General features: G+C 39.6%; 1 protein-coding gene across 12 annotated transcripts in view; it reads right to left on the bottom strand.

Moving 5' to 3' along the window:
• Positions 1–19,583, bottom strand: part of LOC114001131 (poly(rC)-binding protein 3-like) — a 141,816-nt gene that overhangs the window by 64,458 nt on the left and 57,775 nt on the right. The window lies entirely within an intron of this gene.

The raw sequence follows: 19,583 nt of genomic DNA, 5'->3' as shown, positions 1-19,583 counted from the left end.
TTCCACAGTAGAAAAGGCTTAGCGACTCCTTATTCAGTTTGTCCTTTTCAGACTTAACTCATAGAGCATAAAACCCTTAAACAGACCGTGCCTCTCAGTAACCATCCCTTTTGTTACCCATCCTCTCTAACAACCGCATTAGCTTTGCATCTTCGAGCTTCCCAAAAAATTGCCATGCTCGGGCACTGGCTAATGAGCACTCCTAGGGACAACCATTTTGTGTTTCAGAGTGTACAGCAGTGTTTCATTAAGGTGGCAGGCTATCGTACCCTTGTGGAGATTGCTCAGGCATGGGACAAAACTATCGGAAGGACCTATGGGATCATTCCCCTAAAAACACTGGAGGAACTATCATGCACACTGTTTCATCCATTGATTAAGCTCCATCTTAAGAGCCACTATGCGCTTTACTAAAGTGAAGCCCACCTTAGTTGAACATGTTATGTGTGAGAGCAATCAACAGCAATGTTTAAAGAAAGAGCACAAGAAACATGTATGGAGTGATTCCTGATGGACTTGCTGAGCTGCCAGCAGTCATGGTATTCTGGGAGACTGCATCCAGATCCACATTTTCAGAAGCCATTGGCAGACCACTCTTCCAGGAATCTGTCTAATGCCTTCTTGAATCCATACATCTGGTCTGCAAAAGTTCTGGTCTTGCACATTCATTATTGGTGTGGAAAAAAGTGCTCCACTCCATCTGCCTTAAATTTGCTCTCGTTACATGTTTTGCCCTGTGAGTACTATCTTAAGACCATTCCAGAAAGTCACTCATCTGATTGCTGAAGCTTCTCACTTCAGCCTGAGCCTGTGAGTGGCCAAACCACTCCTGACATTTTTGCCGGTGGGAAATACACTGGAAGATGCAGAGTTTTCTCTCAAACCTCTGTAGGAGTACTAAGGACCACAAAGAATTTCTGTGCCTTCAGTGACTAGAAGAGTAAGTAGCTGACGTGCCTGGGGAGAGGTGAGAAGAAAGAGCAACTTCTCTTTCCTCCTTCCTGATTTTCCCTTACCCAATGTGGACTCAGTGTATTTAATACCATATGATCCATCACCCAGCCTGTAGACACTGATATAAATCCATTTATGCCACATTTCTAGACTTATCGCTTACATTACATATTCCCTATCCTGATGGAGAAAAGGGAGACGAGCAGACAGGTGGCTGCATGAGAAGGCAGAAAACAGAAGCAGCCTGGCCATGTTTCTCTGATGCATTATGCGCGCAAGAGGGTGAGAGGAAAATGAGGCAGATGGTAGGGAATGGCAGAGAAAGATATCAGGCTGTATTCTGCTTCTCTAAGGTTAGACCACGACTCAGAGGAAAGCCTGCAACTGGATGACCATAACAGTCCCTTCCAACAAGTTCAGAGCGAGGAGCAGAGTAGATGACTGTGGTTGTTTCCAGACTAAGAAAGGGAATGGTCTCACGCTACTCAACCGGCTCTTTGCTGACAGCCAGAGGTTAAAAATGAAATTCCATCACAAATATCATTAAAAATATCACTGCTACCTAATTTTTAAAGGTTTTTGTTACTGTCCCTCCCCCCAACAAGCTTAAACTCTGGCACCTGGTACTAAGAAACAGAACAGATGTCTGGGGGAGGGCTGAGAGTGTGTGTGCCTGCAAGGAGTTAGGCAGCTGTGTGAGATACAAAAGGAATTAATTCAAAAAGGCAGTCTCACATGAGAGACTGTGAACCTGTGAAACCTGTACAGATACCATGAAGAGAGAAGACTTACTATGCCAGGTCATTTACATCTTCTTCAATCATCCTGAGAGTGCAAATATTCTGGATAAAACATTTACGCTTTTATAAAGGAAACATATAGCACTGTTAACTACCTGGGTATTTCAGTTTTAAAGACAGATTAAAACAAAATGCATTGTTGTACTTCATTATTTTTAACTAATTAAAGTAGAATTTTCTGCAGACAACATCGCAAACGTGCTGATCTAGATCTCTGTGTGCATGCAGATGTCAGATCATGGCACAGGGAAGGGAATGGTTTTCTTCCACAAAGCCTCCTACCAGATAGCAATACATCTGTGTATTTATAAACCTACTTCTGTAATATAAATGCTCATTGTTAATATCTAATCAGTAAAATAATTTCCCTCTCCTTTGCAAAATCAGTATTTTGTACAATTTACAACGTTCCTGCTTTACATGTGTCTCTCTGCAAGCAAAAAGAAGGCTAAATACATAAGGCTGGGAGAGCTGAGTCTTAGACTGAAAAAAAAAGCAGTGTGTCACGCTTTTCATGAATGCCAGAGGACTCCACAGGTGAGCAGAGAGCATTGCACAGGCAGATACAGTCACCGGCATGGCTAAATTTTAAGAGTGACGGTATATGCATTTTAGCCTGCCATCAGCAGAGAGCTGGCAGTGACAGGAGGACAGCTGGACAACATCATCTTTCTGACCTTGGGACTCTGGACCAGAATGGACAAATTCCAAGATCTGGGGTTCTGAAGTTCCAGGTGACAAGCAAAACGTATCATGCCCACATCAGACGGTTCCCAGCAAACTGCAAATCTTTGCTTCCTGTGGGGCTTTTACACTGTCCTGTGGACATTTTCACTGCTGTTTATCATGTAAAAGGTGAACATTTTTCTTCAGGTAGAAAAAGACATGCAAATGTATTTAAAAAAAAAAAAACCACAACCTTTTAAAAACTCCAATAAAATGAGTATGTAGTCTTATGCAAATGCCTTTTATCTGTAAGTATGTGTTTCTACACATTTTTAGTATCAGCTATCCCAAGCTGGCACAAAACCGCATGTCCTATATGCTCACTATTCATTACATGCAATTTTCTAACACGGCTTTTCTACAACTGTTGGTAGATTGGGCGAATAAAACAATAAGCATATAAGCCACATGTTCATCAGACTACTACAAAAACCAACTCAGTTCCTTAGGGATTTCAGTGAATTAATAAAAGCTACAAAATGAACTATACAACTGAAGGGCAGTGTCACATCCCACACACATGCTCACACATGGAAGTTAGGAATCCATGTGGCTAAGGGGGTAGTGTGAGATGGTTGCCTGAAGCCTGAGACATGGAAAATCAACCTCATGACCTCCTTTCTTCCTACCCCTCAAGCCTATCAATCCCTTCCAAGAAAACAAACAGACCATTGCAGAGAATATGGTAGCACAGTGCTTAAAAAATATATGTGTGTTTTAAATCTCTAAGGTGACCACTTCAGGCACACAGGATAAGAAAGCAGCAGGCAAGGATGCCAATGATGAATAAAATCAACATAGTACCAAGGCAGACATCAGGCAATTGATCTCTGAGTTTAAAGTCCAAATAAATTACGTGACATCCGTGAATCTGCCAAGAAAGCTAATCATCTGGATGATCCAGAGGGATGGGAGGGAGGAGGGAGAGGGAATGTGTACAGGGTGATATGGGATGAAGCTGCACAGTCACAGAGGTGTGCTGGAAAGCAAAGAGATGCAAAGAGGAGAGAAGGAGAAAGGCAGGGAGTAAGAGAGAAATGAAGCTTCCGATAGCTCATACAGGGAATAATGTGAGAAAAATCAATGTGGAAGTAAGAATCACCTGGAAACATAAAGGAGGAAGCCTGCTCCGTTATCTGAAACCTTGATTATACAGTTGTTAAATCTGAGCCTGTTGGGAAAAATGAAACTGGTCGGAGCACCCAGCACAGCATTCCCTGAGCTTGGGCCTCAAAACCTCTTGAACCTAATTATGATGCTTCATCGCCACCAACTGAAAAATGCCATTATGCAGAAAGCAAGAAAGAATCTACAGATGAAATTCAAAAGAAAAAAAACCAGTTGTTCCACTGGAAGAAAAAAAATAAAAAAGATAAAAGAATGGGGAAAGTATAGTGACTGACATTCAGGAGAAGTCACGTCTAATTTAAATGAGGACATTTAAACTCAGTCATATGGTTTTCATGTATATGTAGGTTTAGAAAAAGATAACTTCTATAAAGGAAACATAAGAACATTCAGTCTCTCACAGTAAATTTGTCATTTTCATAATATGTGGAAACACACCAAAGGAGGGGTAGCTAGGCAGATATCAAGCCATAGCACGGGGGCAGGAAAAGATGGGATGAATAAGGAGACTAAGACAAGATCAGAGTAACCTGAAGATGAACAAAGAGAATTATCAGGAGTTATGAAGAACTGGAAGCTGGACAGTAACACACTGGTGTTATGAAGAAATAGTTCGGAGTTTTAGCAATAACTCTTAAAAAAAAGTTGTTACCAAAAGAAAAAAAAAGAAAAAAAGATAGCAAGAGTGAATAGAAAAGAACAGAGAAAACTGAAACACAGGAAGTCATGAAAAGGCTGTAGCTAAGTGTTCTTAATCAGAAGCCTCCGGGTGGTGGGAGACCTCCCAGGAATTGGAAGAAACACATTGCCAGGGATCGAGATGAGAAGAAAGGGCCTGTGCTTTCAGCAGAGCACAGTTCTTTGGAGGCAGATTTACGCTATTCACATGATTTTAATCTTTCATTTAAACTGGAGGGAATACAGGAACACAGGAAAATTACTACAGGACAAGAAATGACGATATTATCAACAGAAATCAACACATTCGGCCATATATGTAAGGCTTAAAATTAAAAATAAGTTGTCTGCCATGGAAAAGTTCATGCTATCAAACGAAGAAATAACTGCTTGGCTTTCAAGTTCTTTGATAAGCCAAGCAGTTATTATTTATGATTTTTCACTTGAAAGCAACATCTCTGGATGTCAAAGGACTAAACAGGGTTATGATACAGAAAAACATTGGCAAAAGTTAAAAAAACCCAACAATCACAACTCTAAATGAAATCTAAAGCAAAACCAGCTCAGATCCAGTTGTATTATTTTGTTTCAAAAACCTTTTTCTCAGAGAGCATGAAAAGGGATAATGATCAGCTGGTATTTACGGTCTCAGCTGAAACAATAGAGGATGACTGGATATTTGCTAAACCCACACTTCTTCAGTTTCTGTGTCAACTGAAGGATGAAGAAATCTAGCGTTACTAAACCACACTGTTGTGAGGTTACCAAGAACAAAAACCTCACAGGTAGCCTACAATAATCGAACAGTAATATAACAATGACAACTCTTCAAAGGATTTATCTCCCAATAATAGCTATTTGCAAAAGGAGAAATCAGGCTTTGGAGCACTCTCATTTTATACAGAAGCCTCACCAGGAGAACCTGATTAATGAGAAATAGCTAAAGAAGCAGGTGCAGCATGAACCCTTCTACTTCACCAGTTCCATCTCCCAAATTACTAGAGAGGACTGTACAGAAAGGAATGAGATTATACATTTTATTCACATCCTTATAATTTATATCCCCAAAATAGATTTAATGCTAATCTCTAACTCTTTCATGAATTGAACAAGATCTGCAGAATCTGGTTCCCTTAAAATGTCGTATCATGACCCATTCTAAGTAGTTTGATCATTGGTAGGGATCCAAAAATCCAGAAATGAGAAAATTAATTCTTTGTGTTACCACAACAAAGCCTGCGTGTGTGTGTGTGTGTGTGTGTGTGTGTCTCAGTTGGAAAAACAGGGAAAAGATAAAATAAGATACAGGAATAGCTCAAGAACTAAATTTAAAGAAACACTAGAGAGAAGGTTTCAGGAAATTCATAAATCCTATGCTCAAATAGATCTAAATAACAACTAATAGGATAGTAAGCTGAACATGGGCCACAGAGAGCAGCAACTGAGTACACCAACAGATATAAAAATACATGTGGGTTGTTTGGTTTTTTTTTTAAGTGGTAAAATATTAGCTCAAAAGTCAAAGGAGATTAAAAAGCAACATATTATTCCACTAGTTAACAGCTCCCAACAAAACGCAGTTCCACAGCTTAGCAAATCATGTGCTTATTTTACTAATTATTGTAAAGATGTCTTTATCTGTGTTACTAAAGAGAGCCAGAAGTAGGAGGTTTGCCAAAGATGTAAAATTGACATGGAAAGAACATAATGAAAAAATAACAGAACAACTTTTAAAGGCAAAAGCAAGTATAAAAACTGGCAAGACTCCAGTCGTTTGAATGTAATTTTACGAACTTTGTGAAGCGGCACTAGTTTTTCCTTGACAGATATCTTTAATGGTATTTAGCCAGAGGAAGAACCTATCCTATCTATAGAAGAAGTTGTCTTGTGTTCTCCCTAAAACAAGAAATGCCCTCACTCCATACAACTGATGTCTCATTTGCTGAAGATCACTAGATGTCGAATAATCTTTGAAGCGAATAGCAAAAGATTAGAGACTTATTTTTTCTATTCTCAACTCATGAATGTTTAGCTGCTGAACTTGATGTATATGAGTCCCATTCTTTCAATGGACCACTTCTCCTCATGCTAGTCAAAAAGCATATGCTTCAGCCAATGGCACTGGTTGTTTCCTTTTTGATTTATCGAAGGAAGCAAACAGCAACCTATTTATTAATTCTTCTAGTTATAAAGCTTTTTGTAAAGCCTTCTGACTAAACAATATGGTATTGTGAATTTATTACAGGAATAAAAATTACAGAAGCACAATAAAGGCTATTGTCTCATTGTTCATGAAACTATTTCCTACTATCAACACTCAATGACAAATTGTTTATTTAACATAAATTAATGTCAAAATATTATTCCGTGTGTGAATAGACAGCTACACACTGCAAAAATAAAGAAAGTCATCCCTTCAGAAAACATTACATGTCAAACAGCTAATAAATGCTATTAGATGCCTGGAAATCAAGTATCAGGAAATTTAGAAAAACTTTATCATGGCATTTAGCAAATACCAAACAGATCTGGGATCTGAACGAAGTAAGTCATTTCCAGCCTACGGAAAACACAGTGATTATTTTGCCAAAGGTATCTTCCATCTTTCTTTTTTTTTTTTTTTTCTCCTTTCTGTAATTATTTCAGAAAGAATTACCTTGGCAGGAATGCAGAGAGCATCTTTAGAATTCACCATGAACTGAAAAACAAGCAGTGCAGTGTGCATGTCGATACTCCGTACAGATCAAATAGCCAACTAACACTTCTGCATATGTGAAAAAGCCAGGCAGATAAAAGCTCCTGCAGATAGAAGCTGCCATGCTAGACTAATGAAATAGAAATGCTTCCACTAATAAGAAGTTGTGGCAGCCCACTATAAATTACTCTGCAGACATAATCTCCAGGAGGATTCGATGACGAGTTCAGGACAGACAGAGCAGAAAGCGGCTATCTTTCCTTTCCTAATGGCAGCAATGAAATTAACAGTAAGCTTCATCATGAACCTGTCAGTTTGCAATACAAGAGAAGAGAATGTATGCATATGGTAGACCAGTTATTTACCAAAGAATCTAAAGCTCTAATCATAGCTTTGAGCACAAAATCAGCTTTACCTGCCACTTTATCCTCTGGCTCCAAAATCCTCAAGCAAGGCACCATGTTTCTCAAACCTCTGGGATTTTTTATGTTGCTTGTTTCAAAAAGAAATTTGGCCTTACTTGCTTATGTTCGACTAAGAAACAGATACTCCAACAAACTTGAATTAATCATTCCATATGGTGTGAGATGACCCCACAGGGAAGGTGGGGGAAGAACTGAGCAGACCACCACCACCACCAGTAGCATAGTGGTCTGTCCAGCACAGAGCTGTTTACAAGAATGGTCTACTGTATAAAAACAGATTTTTGGTCCACACCTGTTCCTGGAAAAACCCTACATTCTAACCTAAACATTGTAAACATCTGTTATACCTGTTAAATTATCTCTGCCCACTAAAGTCAAATGCATGACTTTCACATTTCCTCAATTAAATGGTTTTATTTTTAAACAGCATTTAAATTGTACATTTACCTTAATACAGTTTAAAACAAATAAAGCAATAACTTTGCTTGTTGATTTAAAAATAAATCCACTTGGCATCAAAGGAAAGTCAAGTCTAAAAAAGTGTTACTTTTTCCATTTTTTAAAATCTCTGAGAGAACAGAGAAATTATTCATATGGTCTGTTTCCAAGATATTGTAAGTGAACTAGATTTACATACATGTATAAAAAGACACATTTCATTACAGAATGTATATGTGCATAGAATATGGTTAAATGCTAGGAAGCAAGTAAGGTATATTTTTTTACATGACATATGTGGCCAAGGATAAAAGACTGCCGGGGTATAATCTAATGAGTAAATATTAAGAATAGATTGATTTTAAAAATGAGATTTTTATCTTTAGTAAAAACAGTCTCACAGACATAGAGATTTGTAATTTTCTTTGTCAGTACATACAGGAGTACAGATAAGTTTTTTATTGATCAAAGGAAAAAATTCCCCATAGCAGTAGAATAGTCCAAGAAATATGGAAGCTTCTTAATTGGAAATATTAACCCATCAAGTACGTTCTGAATGGGCACAGAACAAACAGATATTTAAATATCTTTAGGTTTTTATAATTCCATCAGTGTTGAAATGATATCTGCCCTAGAATATTTCTTTGTCCAACCTATTTGTAAATTAAAGGCTTTCTAGACATATTTAGTTTGATAAACATGGGTCAGTTATTTCACTCAAACCACAAACACGGTTGTAGATTAGGGAAAAGAGGTTAATAATAATAATACATTTCACCTTATTAAACAGAAAAATATTATCTATTAATTGAATTTCTGACACAAACAAGAAAAATATCACTTTTGTCATCACCCTAATTATGTTATTTACAAGGTTGTGATTTGAAAATCCTTTCACGTTTCCTAGATGAATAAAATAAATACTTATTTAAAGAAAGGGAAATTTATACAGCATCTAATGAAGGGAAGAGGATGAGCTCCCATCCTTCTGTCACAAAGGGGTTGGTACCAACCTCTGGAATGTAAGTCATGGGCTACCTCCTGGGACACAACACTTGTGCTTCCTTGAGGCAAGGATGGATTGGGAATTGTCTGAGAAACTGGTCCAACAGCAGCACAGCTGTAACAGCTGCAAATATGGCTAAGCACTGCAAAGACTTCCATCATTCATGGGCATAAAAGGGAAACAAGAAGCAACATTGCCATGTCCTGCCAGGATTTGTTGCCTTCAAAAGTCACAAACTGAATATTTAAGTTCTCAGTCACCGGTGGTTAGTCAAAACATACAGCATTATACAGATTTTACTGTGAAACCCAGGACTATGCAGTGAATAAAAAAACCCAGTAAGTTCCAGGGTCTCATTTGAAATAAGATTTAACAAAAAAAAAACAATCAAAAAAACCAACAACCAGCCCACAATAAATGACTCTTTTATCGGTCATCAATACTCAGAGTAAAGAGCCAAACACGTGCCAAGATTTAAGCCACTTAAATCAATATTTTTGTCACTGATTTAAACCAGGAGACTCTTTAAAACTCAAAAGCCAGTCTAATTGATGAAGTATTAAAAAAAAAAAAGGAAAAAATCAAACAGTTTATTTATTAGTGACTTCAAAGTGCTAGTTGTAAAGCGAGCCACTATATCTTGCTCTAGCACTGGGAAAAAACAGTACTAAAGCCATCCATTTGTTACTTCTCTGCAACCTTTAGAATGGAAGGAGCCTATTTTTGAATAAACACTCTTTTGCTTCACCCAGTAACTCAGCTGAAACAGTGTTTCATGAAGTATTTGTCCTTCTGTCTAAACTTCAGTCCCTTTCCATACAGGGATGTCAAATGCGTCAGGTTCACACAAGTTTCACTGAGACACAAACTAGAGGCACAAGGTCACAGTTCGACCGCAGGAAAAGTTCTGGTATGAACCAAATAGGACAAGATGAAATGGCCTTAAGTTGCACGAGGGGAGGTTTAAATTGGATATCAGAAAAAATTTCTCCACCAAAAGGGTTGTCAAGCATCGGAACAGGCTATTCACGGAAGCAGTTGAGTCATCATCCCTGGAGGTATTTAAAGGAGGCGTAGATGTGGCACTGATGGCACTGAGCTCAGCAGCTCACAGCCAGCCACGCCATGTGGTAGCCCTCTCATAGTGATAATTGCAAGAGAGCAAAGTGGGAGGAGAGGACTCTGAAAGTCAACTAACACAATTGCTGAAAAAGCTCCCATATTCAGAGAAACTCCCAACAAAAGGTGCTTTAAGCAGACACAGGACAAATATTCGATTTCCCCCCCCCCCCCCACTGCTCCAGTAGCTTTGTGACTCATACACAATCCCACTACCTTTAACAGAGTTTCATGGACATAACTGGATGTGTACTTCGGTCCTCTATGTTCTTTATGAAAACAAGACAGGATCTCTGCTAATGAGAATGATTTGACTCTGCCCTTAGCTTCCCACCTTTGTCTTGAGACCACAAAGTAGTCCATTCGTTCATTTAAAAGAAAAAAGTAAAGATCAAGAGACGGTAATTACTGACTTACTGCAGAGACTCCAAAGATGTGCTGAGGAATAGGTTACTACTAAATAAATTTTAAACCCCCCAAAATTAAAAAAAAGCATTACTAAAGTTTTGGTAGTATCTACATCAATAACTAAAAGAGGGTATTGGCAACACATTAATGACAGTCATTTGGAAGGAGTGCGGATGTTAAAAAAAGAGAAGAGCTCAAATAGGAGCAGAAAGGTAATAACCCAAAAAGTAACACAGTGAAAAGAAAGTGACAATAAATCTACAACACAAGCAATATATTTACAATACAAATACAACAGCTAGGGAAACCCAGTTCTTAAAAATTAGTCAAATCTGGAAGGCTCCGATGATACAAAAGGCCTGGGGATGACATAGGTGGTGGATTCACCATCCCTGGAGATTTTTAAATGCAGATTGAACGTGGCACTGAGTGCCATGATCTAGTAAATGGACTGGATTTGGACCAAGGGTTGGACTCGATGATCTCGGAGGTCTTTTCCAACCCAATCGATTCTATGATTCTATGATTCTATAAAGTTACAAAATAAAGGTTGAAAACTTAAACTTTGAAGCAGGGAAAGAGAAAACAATTATGTTCACATAACCATCTCCTGTTTCATATTTGTATCTGGACACTCCATAACCCTAGCAAACCAAAACAAAAAGAACCCCAACTCCCCCCACCCTTCCCTGAAGAAGTGGAAAAAGAAAAAGTAGGAGTTTATGAGAGAAGAGTGGAAAACACCTATTAGTTAAAAATGACAGAAAGATGGAGGTGAATTTTAGCCACTGTCCAGTCTATCTTCTATAGACTCACTTTGTAATGGAAAGTAAACAGAGCCACATGAACTGATGAGGTCTCTAATCTCCAGTCTCCAAGACTTTGGACATTTTCTGTCTCTTTTCCATTTTTACCAGAGTCTTGGCATTATTTTTACTAAAGTTAGGGAGGAGAGGAATGTTTTAGAATTTTTTTTACTATTATTTAGTCAATAAGTAAGTTAACTTGGTAAGAGGAAAAAGAGGTCATATAGTATTCAAAAAGATACAATACTTGTTTTCTTTTTTCCCCTCCAGTGCTCTGTATTGAAATCTGAAAAGCCCGTTTCAGATTCTGCACGTTGCTATTGCACACGTAATAATAGGACACACTGGCCTTTGATACAATTCTCTTCAGGGAACAAAAGCTTCCTTTGGCACACTACAGCCACTGCTTGTTGTAGGTTACACATGTCTTTCCAGTCAAGCATGATTAATAACTGTTAAAAAAAAAATGCTCATGACCCATGGCAAGTATTCTTTCAACTATAATACCAGCATTATGGGCTCTGAATCTCAGTAATTTTAAAATGTGCTTCTACAATGGAACTATAATTTAATTACTTTTTCTGCAGCCTGTTCCATTTTGTTTCATCACTTTGATTGCACCATGCACTTGGCAGCTTATGGAAGACTGCATCTGCCTCCAGGATTATTTCACTGGGCTCTTTCGACATCTGTTTCTGAAAATGACTTTATTTGCAGTGGCATAAAGAATAATCAGAGACTTGTTTAATCCACACAAATTGGAAAAGCGAGAGACACAGAGACAGAGATGGAGACAGGGAAGAGACAGAGGGAAAAGAGAAAGCAAATCTATGCTGCATGCCCTAGAAGACATCAAAATAATCTCTCCTTTTCCTGTACTTCTGAAAATGCTGTTATCTGATGGATGATATGATACATGGAAAGATGAGTCACTAAGTCAGTTCCGTTTAACGTTCAGGAGGAGTTCATAGCCGCAATACATAAGACATTCTAGCCAAAGCTTCATGTTGTGCTTGATCAGTTTAATATAATTTTCAGGAATTACATTTGCAACCTCATCCTTTGAGAATTACAAAGCAGTCTGAAATGATCCGTAGCAGATGACAAAAGTCCTTATAATAAATGAGTTAAACCCGGGCTCCAGCCTGACCTGACATCTTTCCAAAGGCAGCTACAGTCAACACCTGTTGCAGAGTGCCATAGCACAGTTTAGCACTCACTCTGGTGGATAACGTCCCACATACTATCAGTCGTGAACTGGGTCACCTGTGTATCGATGGCCAAGTGCAAGGCCTCTGTAACATGCCCCTGCCTGCATGAGCTTTTATTCAGCACAGTGGAAACCACCATTGTCGACCCATGTTTACTTTTGTGTTATGGACGGGTTTGTTAACACACAAACCATTATAAGCATTTAAAGAAATATTCTCTAACAGATCGCAGCTGTTGGCTGTGTTTTGTTTCATTCTTTAGTTCTTTATGCTTATTTTTTTCAGAAGATGAACAGATATTTGTCAAGAAACATCCACTGTCTCCCTAAGAAAGTGCTGCAGGGAGGCAGCTCCAGCAACAGAAGCAGACAACATGGCTTTAAGGACCAGGGCCACTAAAATTCAAAGCACTGGAGGGAGCAGACCATAAGGATAACAAGCAGAACAATCCCTAACATGGTCTTACTTTTGAGAGTTTAAAATCTTGCCCGTCATGTTGTTCCTTTCTTTTTGGAGATTTATTCTGTATTATTTGCTGGTCTTCTGGGCTATATTGCTTTAGCAAGCACGTCAGAAATGAGCTGCTTTGGACACATATATTTTACTAAGAATTACTTAAAAACAACCCCAAAGGAGACCTTACAGTTCTCAGAAAAACAATGAAGAAAAATCATTGTCCCCAGAAGTAACAGGTACCATGGAAATGCACAATAGTTGGACCCAAACAATTCTGTAATAGCCTGATTCCCACGGTTGTGTAGCCTTAACTAACTGTAACAAACATTTGGGCTTTCCTTTCCCATATGACCAGAATGACTCTTGTCCCAGTCAAGATCCCAGCTGGTTTCTGGGATTTCATCCATCTAGGGCATGTAACATGCTCTTAAGAGGTGCCCATGCACTTTACTGTTGTCCCTACCAGAAAGTCACAAAAGGGAAAACCAAAAAATTCCACTTCTTCTGTATTGCACTGCCTCACCTTTCCTCAGCAAAATATGGCAGGTGAGCTGAGGACATGAAAAAAAAATCAAAGCTCCCACACTGCTGATCTACTTACAGGCAATATGAGAAGCAAAACTCCACTGGCAACCTGTGTATCTAGTAACTTGGCAATCTTGACAGACTGCATTTGGAAGCCTGGTTATTTTCATGAAAGACATAATCCCCAAAGTAAACAACTCAAACTTTTGGAAGGAAACAGACCAAAACAAAAATTCACAGCTAGCAAAAAGGAAAAGAGTCATCAGTGTATTTTGCTGATGAATTATTTGAAACCCTGGAGAACAAGGTTCTCTCCCCTTGTTTCTAACCAACCCCCACCAATATCTCTCTGATGTCTGAAGGCAAGGTGAAGATTCGATAGAAGATACCAGCTATTCACAGAAGGTTTCTATTTGGCTAAATCAGATAGGGAAGCTGCCCTGAAGAGTAATACACTCCAGTGGTAGAGCATGCTGTGAAAATCCTATTAACAGAGATTATTAACAATTATTTTGTTTCTTTTTTTATTTTTTCTTTTTCATTTAGGCAAATTTACTTCCTCCTCTCATTTTCCACCTCACAAGCTTGGGCTGTAACACAGCAGTTGTGCAGGGCCAATGGCAAAGAAATTATTTATTGCTTTTCTAGAGTTCTGAAGTAAACTGTACACAGCATAAGACACACAGAGGTTATTACAATCTGACAAGGCTTTGTCATCTTGCCAGTATTACCAAAGAACAAAAGCCATCATGCTTAACTAGAAATTCTCCCTAAAGAATTTGTAGGAATTTACTGTTTAACAGCCAACGTGAAAATAGGTTTGCCTATGAAGTACCAGCTAGTGACCACTATTGGACAATGAGTAGATGTCTGTGCTGTACTGCTGGTCAGATGTGGCTCGGCATTTCTGTTTCATAAAAAGGGTCCCTAAAGACAGGATAACTGTTTGAACATACAGATGTTTACCTTAGCTTAGTCACATGAAATTGGGATGAAGCTTTCAAACCACTGGTAGCTTCTGAAGAGATAGAAAGCAATGCAATCCTTTAAGCACTGGTAATAAAAGCAGTTTATAAGGTCAGGGTCAAGCCAGGACAGGGTAGCATGGGGCAAGTGCCTCTTTACTCAGGTTACTTAACAACAATACAATTGTAACCTTGTTGCCTGTGCTGACGCCAGTTTGGATGCTGGTGCTAGCACCTGCTCGGATGTTCAGAGGTTGGGTATGTACTTCGGTGAACAACTAACCCAGTGTCGGACAGACTCTCCTGCCAGCAGGACACAGAGAAGGAAGGCTGAATGAGAAAAGAGTGGGAGCTGCACCCTGACGCCAAGGGAGCAGAGGGCCATGTGGAGCTGACATGTGGAGAAGACAAAGGAGAAAGGGTGAAAATGTGGCACTGAGTCAGAGAAGGGTACTTCTGCCATCACTTGTGGAGGGAAGATGGTGCCCCATGACGCAAAAAGCAGAGAATACAGTAGCCAGCTAACTTGGCTGTTTTTTTTTTTCTAAGGGAGCATTGAGAGCAAAGAGTCAGTGGAGATCGAATGACTGACAAGAGGGAAGAGACCAGTCAAACTGGTGCTAAGAGTCTGGGATTGCATCAGCCATGATCAATATTAACAATGAAGTAAGCATAAAAGTTGAAAAAAGCACGAGGGTGGGTGCTCTGGCACAGAGTTCAAAGTCCTGACTGAAGTCCGGGTATAGGTATGGTCACACTTGACTCATAAATACTTGAGACAGGCAGTGTGAGGATAATGTGTCTGTCCTCTTAAAAGCAATTTTTTAAGAAGTCAAACTTGTGTTTTGAGGAAAGTTGAAAAACCAGCTTGGAAAGAGTGGAAATTCAGCGGAAATTGGTTTGGGTCTTGTCACACAGTCAGCAGTCCTCAGTGGGGAAGAGCTCTCCTCCTCCTGTCACCACTGGCTCATCCAAAGCACTTAAGACACATCTCAGGAAGCCGCAGGAAGAACAGTTCATGCTCTGTCCAAGACATTTCCACCAAACTCCATCAGCAAGAGAAATTCAGAAGCACAACCTGCCTTTTACCTACCAACCCTGTCTTAGGCAAGGCACAGAAATGTTTTTTGAAGACGCTATAAAGGCTACACTGGTAACAGGGAGTAGCTCCCTCCAAAAGTAAAACCTGTGTGTCAGTAAAAACAACAGAGATGCCTCCTGAGTGGAGGATCCTGGAGCCTGCCCATTGTGGGCACAGCAGCAGCCAAACCACCATGCCACCAAACCTTGCTACCATGAAACAAAATATTGTCTGCAGTCATTCTATCTTAAAAATTAAGATCGTAATTATAGGACAATTATCTCCCAGTAACTACCCAGAGGCTGTCCAAGACTGTCTGGAGTCAACTAGTTACATCCCATGCTACATCAGAAGAGCCAACCTGCCCAATGTACAGCACCAAAGCACTATAGCATATTAACTGTTCCTTACCCCTTTCCCCTTGACATGCTCCAGACAAATTAACCATTTTCTTGCAGCACTTAAGGAAACTTACTTTGCTTTCTGATGCTCCATTTCTCAGCTATGTAATTGATTTTCATCTTCAATTTACATATACATCCTTGAAGTGAAATCAATCAAAAGTGGCTGAAATGAAAATGGACTCTGTTTGCAATGGGCAGACCCAGTTTCTGTCTGTGGCTGTCCTTCAACTCAACAGGAAAAGTGATAAGATACAAAAGGAAAATGATCTATGTGGGAGGCTTCACTGGTCTCTACTTAATTAGCTGCTGTTTAGTATGTGAAACACACAGCAGTGTGCACCTTCATGTCCACACACGTACTTATAAAACCAATGTGCAGTGGTAATGGGATTGATGTATTTTCTATAAATTGGGAAATGACAACAGAACACTGCCAGAGGAACTAGTCAGCGTTACTCCAAAACCAAATCACGATTTTCCCAGACTGCAACAGTCTCAAGCCTGTTTAATATTGAGCTCATGAGCAGGATCTCCTTTGTCTTCAATTGCTTCCATAAAGCAGAAGCTCTGTCTTTGCAACAGCATTCAGTCACACTACCTAGTTTTCCCAGCCTGTACTGTAATATAAAATCAAGATACAGCCATGCAATACACATATACATATATATATCTATTCATTCCACATAAAACTGCCTGCATCAGCCCCAATGCTCATCCAGTGCTCAGAGATAATATTTTGATCACATAAAATGCAGCAGCAACCATTGTTTTATCACACAGTCATTCTATACACAAATGTCAGATTATGTATTGTTCTTGGCAATGCAAATGTCAGTTTGAATTGTTCACAGGCTACAGACATGCCCCAGGTTATTCTGAGTCTCCTTTGGAGCTGAGGCATGAATTCTCAGCACCTCACAGAAGGAAAAGCCTTTCCCAAAAGGGGTACGCTGGTCTTGCCTTTCTGGCATGAAAAAAGCACAAATAAAATATTAAGTCCATGCTTTCTAACCCCTAAATTGCAGCATCAAAAAAAAAAGCAGGGCAGGACAACTTCTGTGGATATGTAAAATTAACGATCCAGTTTCTCTGATCTGTGAGCACAAGTGAATGGGGAGCAAAAAGTCACAGGTAGGGCTCTTCTGGGCACAAACTAGACCTTTAAGGAGGATGTCAGTCATCTAAAAAACATGTAAAGGAGAACAGCACAACCCTTGGTGGATGACTTCTACAGAGAATCACTCCTTTACTGTTTCTACAGCAACCTGTTGATTATAAAATGTTAATGGTGGATGCTTGTGAGCTAAGAGTGTGAAAGAGAAGGCATTTTAGGAAAAAGGAAGTATTAGATATACCTGGTGTGTTAATTGTTGCCCTTTGTTTCCCTCGATTTCCCTGTGTTCTAAACAGAAAAGGTGGTGAACCACTCTGAAGGATTTCCTCTGCTTTTGCACCAGCCTCCAAATGGCTGTGCTTCACAGTTTCTCATTGTAACAGATTTGATTAATGACAAAATTGAGGAAAAAAGATGTAGACTGTCTGAAAATGTCAAACCTATTAATTTTGTGGTTTGTTTTGGAATTTTTTTGTTCTAAAGTCTGAGAAGTATAAATTCTGTTGAAACATTAGGACCTTAGAAAAGAATTACACAGGTAGTTTGTTATTATGGCTAGCTGAACAAAAACCTCCCAAACCTCCAAAACCACAACACTGCCTTCCAGAGTATTTCTTCAAAGATGAAGTTTCAAATGCTACACAAAACCTAAGGCATCATGTTTTTTATATGAGGTGTGTATGGGTTATAAAGGGACGTCTTGGTGACATTCCCCAAGCCTTGGGCAAGCTGATAGTGCCTCTCCTCACTTTAAGCCTTCCTCCCTGCATCAGGTCTCTGCTGTTTAGTTCTAGAGATTCAAATAAAAATATTCTGAATTTCAGCAAGGTATTTCAGCAAAGTCCCATTTCTGTTACCTAACAATATGTCAAATATCATCCATTCCCAGACATTTCTGCAACTGAAAAACAGTGAAAGCTAGCTCTTCCAGGAATACAGATAACCAAGATAACCGCAGTACTGAAATGTTACTGTACTCTTAATAGTAATAGCAAAAATAATAACAGAACAACAAAAGAGAAATGCAAAGATGACTAAATACATCAGCAGTACCTTTCAGGTTGTGCAAATACATAATGCAAGTCTTTCTATTTCCTGAATCACAGAGGCACAGAAGCTGCTGTAGAGGAATAGTTCCAGCTTACATGTTCTCTTCCCCCGCCCACCCCCTCAAACCACTCCCCAGCTGCTGATATCCCAGCACTTCTGAAAATGACTCTTTTGCCATCCACCTTTTGGAAATATATAATGTAAAACTCAGCGGGTCTTACCACCTCCTTACTGATGGACTATTAACATAACCTGGCTTGACTTTAAGTGTAGACTGAATATAGTAACAGCTGCACTCTTTCAGAAAACAAGGTACGGAGTTATTAATTTGGCCACCAGAGTCATCAGACCAGAGTTTCTTATTTGTGGCCAAGAAATTTCTTTCAGAAATACAAAAAAAAAATTAAGAATCCATGTAGTGGAGGATAAAATGACTCATATTCTAGCAAAACACAGGGTTGTAACTTTGAGACATGTAGGTTTGGCTGGAAGTAAGTTTGTACACAGCCTACTACAAAAGGCATCTTTGTGGTCTCTCCCAACAATCCCTAAGTAAGTGACAGACTACTTGGAAGACTATCATGAAAACATCTTTTTCATGGAAAACTCAGTTGTTCTATTCCTCCTTTCTTTTTAATTTTAAACAAAGAGTCTCATTTTTTTGCATGAAGAACATTCCAAATCCCACTTTCCAATTTTTCTCACAAAATACGCTTGCAGCATGTATTAGAATAACAATGGCTCTTTCCAGGGAGAGGTCTTTGCTGGATGAAGTGGCAGCTAGTAGATATCATGTAGCTGGTAGAATACCAAAATGGGAACTCACTGACCAGACTCTCTCCCAGGCTTTCAGGGAAAACTCCCTTTCCTCAGCCCATTCTCTCCCTTGCTTGAACGCAAATGCACTTCTCTGGACTATGAGAGGAAGGAGGACTTCTGCCTCCATGTGGAAGAGGGACACCCTACTGTCCCCTGTCCATTCACTCCACAGAGGAGCAGCTCAGCATGAGTAATGAGACACAGGTATGGAAGGGTGGCTGGAGTGCAAACACTAGCAACGACAAAAGACAGGCATGAAGCCCTACACTGACATCATGCACACTACAGACAATGGCAGGTACCCTGAAGTCCAGTTTCAGATGGGTGAAAGTCCCTGTGTCCAGTATTTCCTCTGGTGGGTGCCGCCAGAGTATACAGAAACTGAGTCCAAGGTCTCAGGTGCAGCTGAAGTCAATCCATCTACTCATGCCATTTCCTACACTGTAGCTGTCTTCCAGATCCTACAGGAATTCTGGCCAAGTCCAGCCTTGCTATTTAGACCTACACCTCCTATGATTGCAGCCTCAAGACTCACAAACTTATATGTTCTCACTGCCAAAAATGGTGCAGCAAATTCTGCAGCCACTGAAGGACAGTAACATCCCATGGACTATTTGGGGACTTACCTAGCTCAGAGCAAGGGGCCACAGCTACACAGGACCAAAGCAAATGGAAACAACGTCTAGTTCTAAATGTAGGCTTAGCTGTGAGAGCATGTCTGCCTTCTAGTAAGGGTTAACTAGATCAACAAGTTTCTGCCAGCATGGGCTATTGA

Source organism: Pipra filicauda, unplaced genomic scaffold (assembly GCF_003945595.2).
Source record: "Pipra filicauda isolate LSUMZ 115617 unplaced genomic scaffold, ASM394559v2 scaffold331_size1881853_pilon, whole genome shotgun sequence".
NCBI lineage: Eukaryota > Metazoa > Chordata > Aves > Passeriformes > Pipridae > Pipra > Pipra filicauda.
The sequence above is the reverse complement of the archived record's forward strand: the minus strand, read 5'-3'. Positions and strand labels throughout refer to the sequence as shown.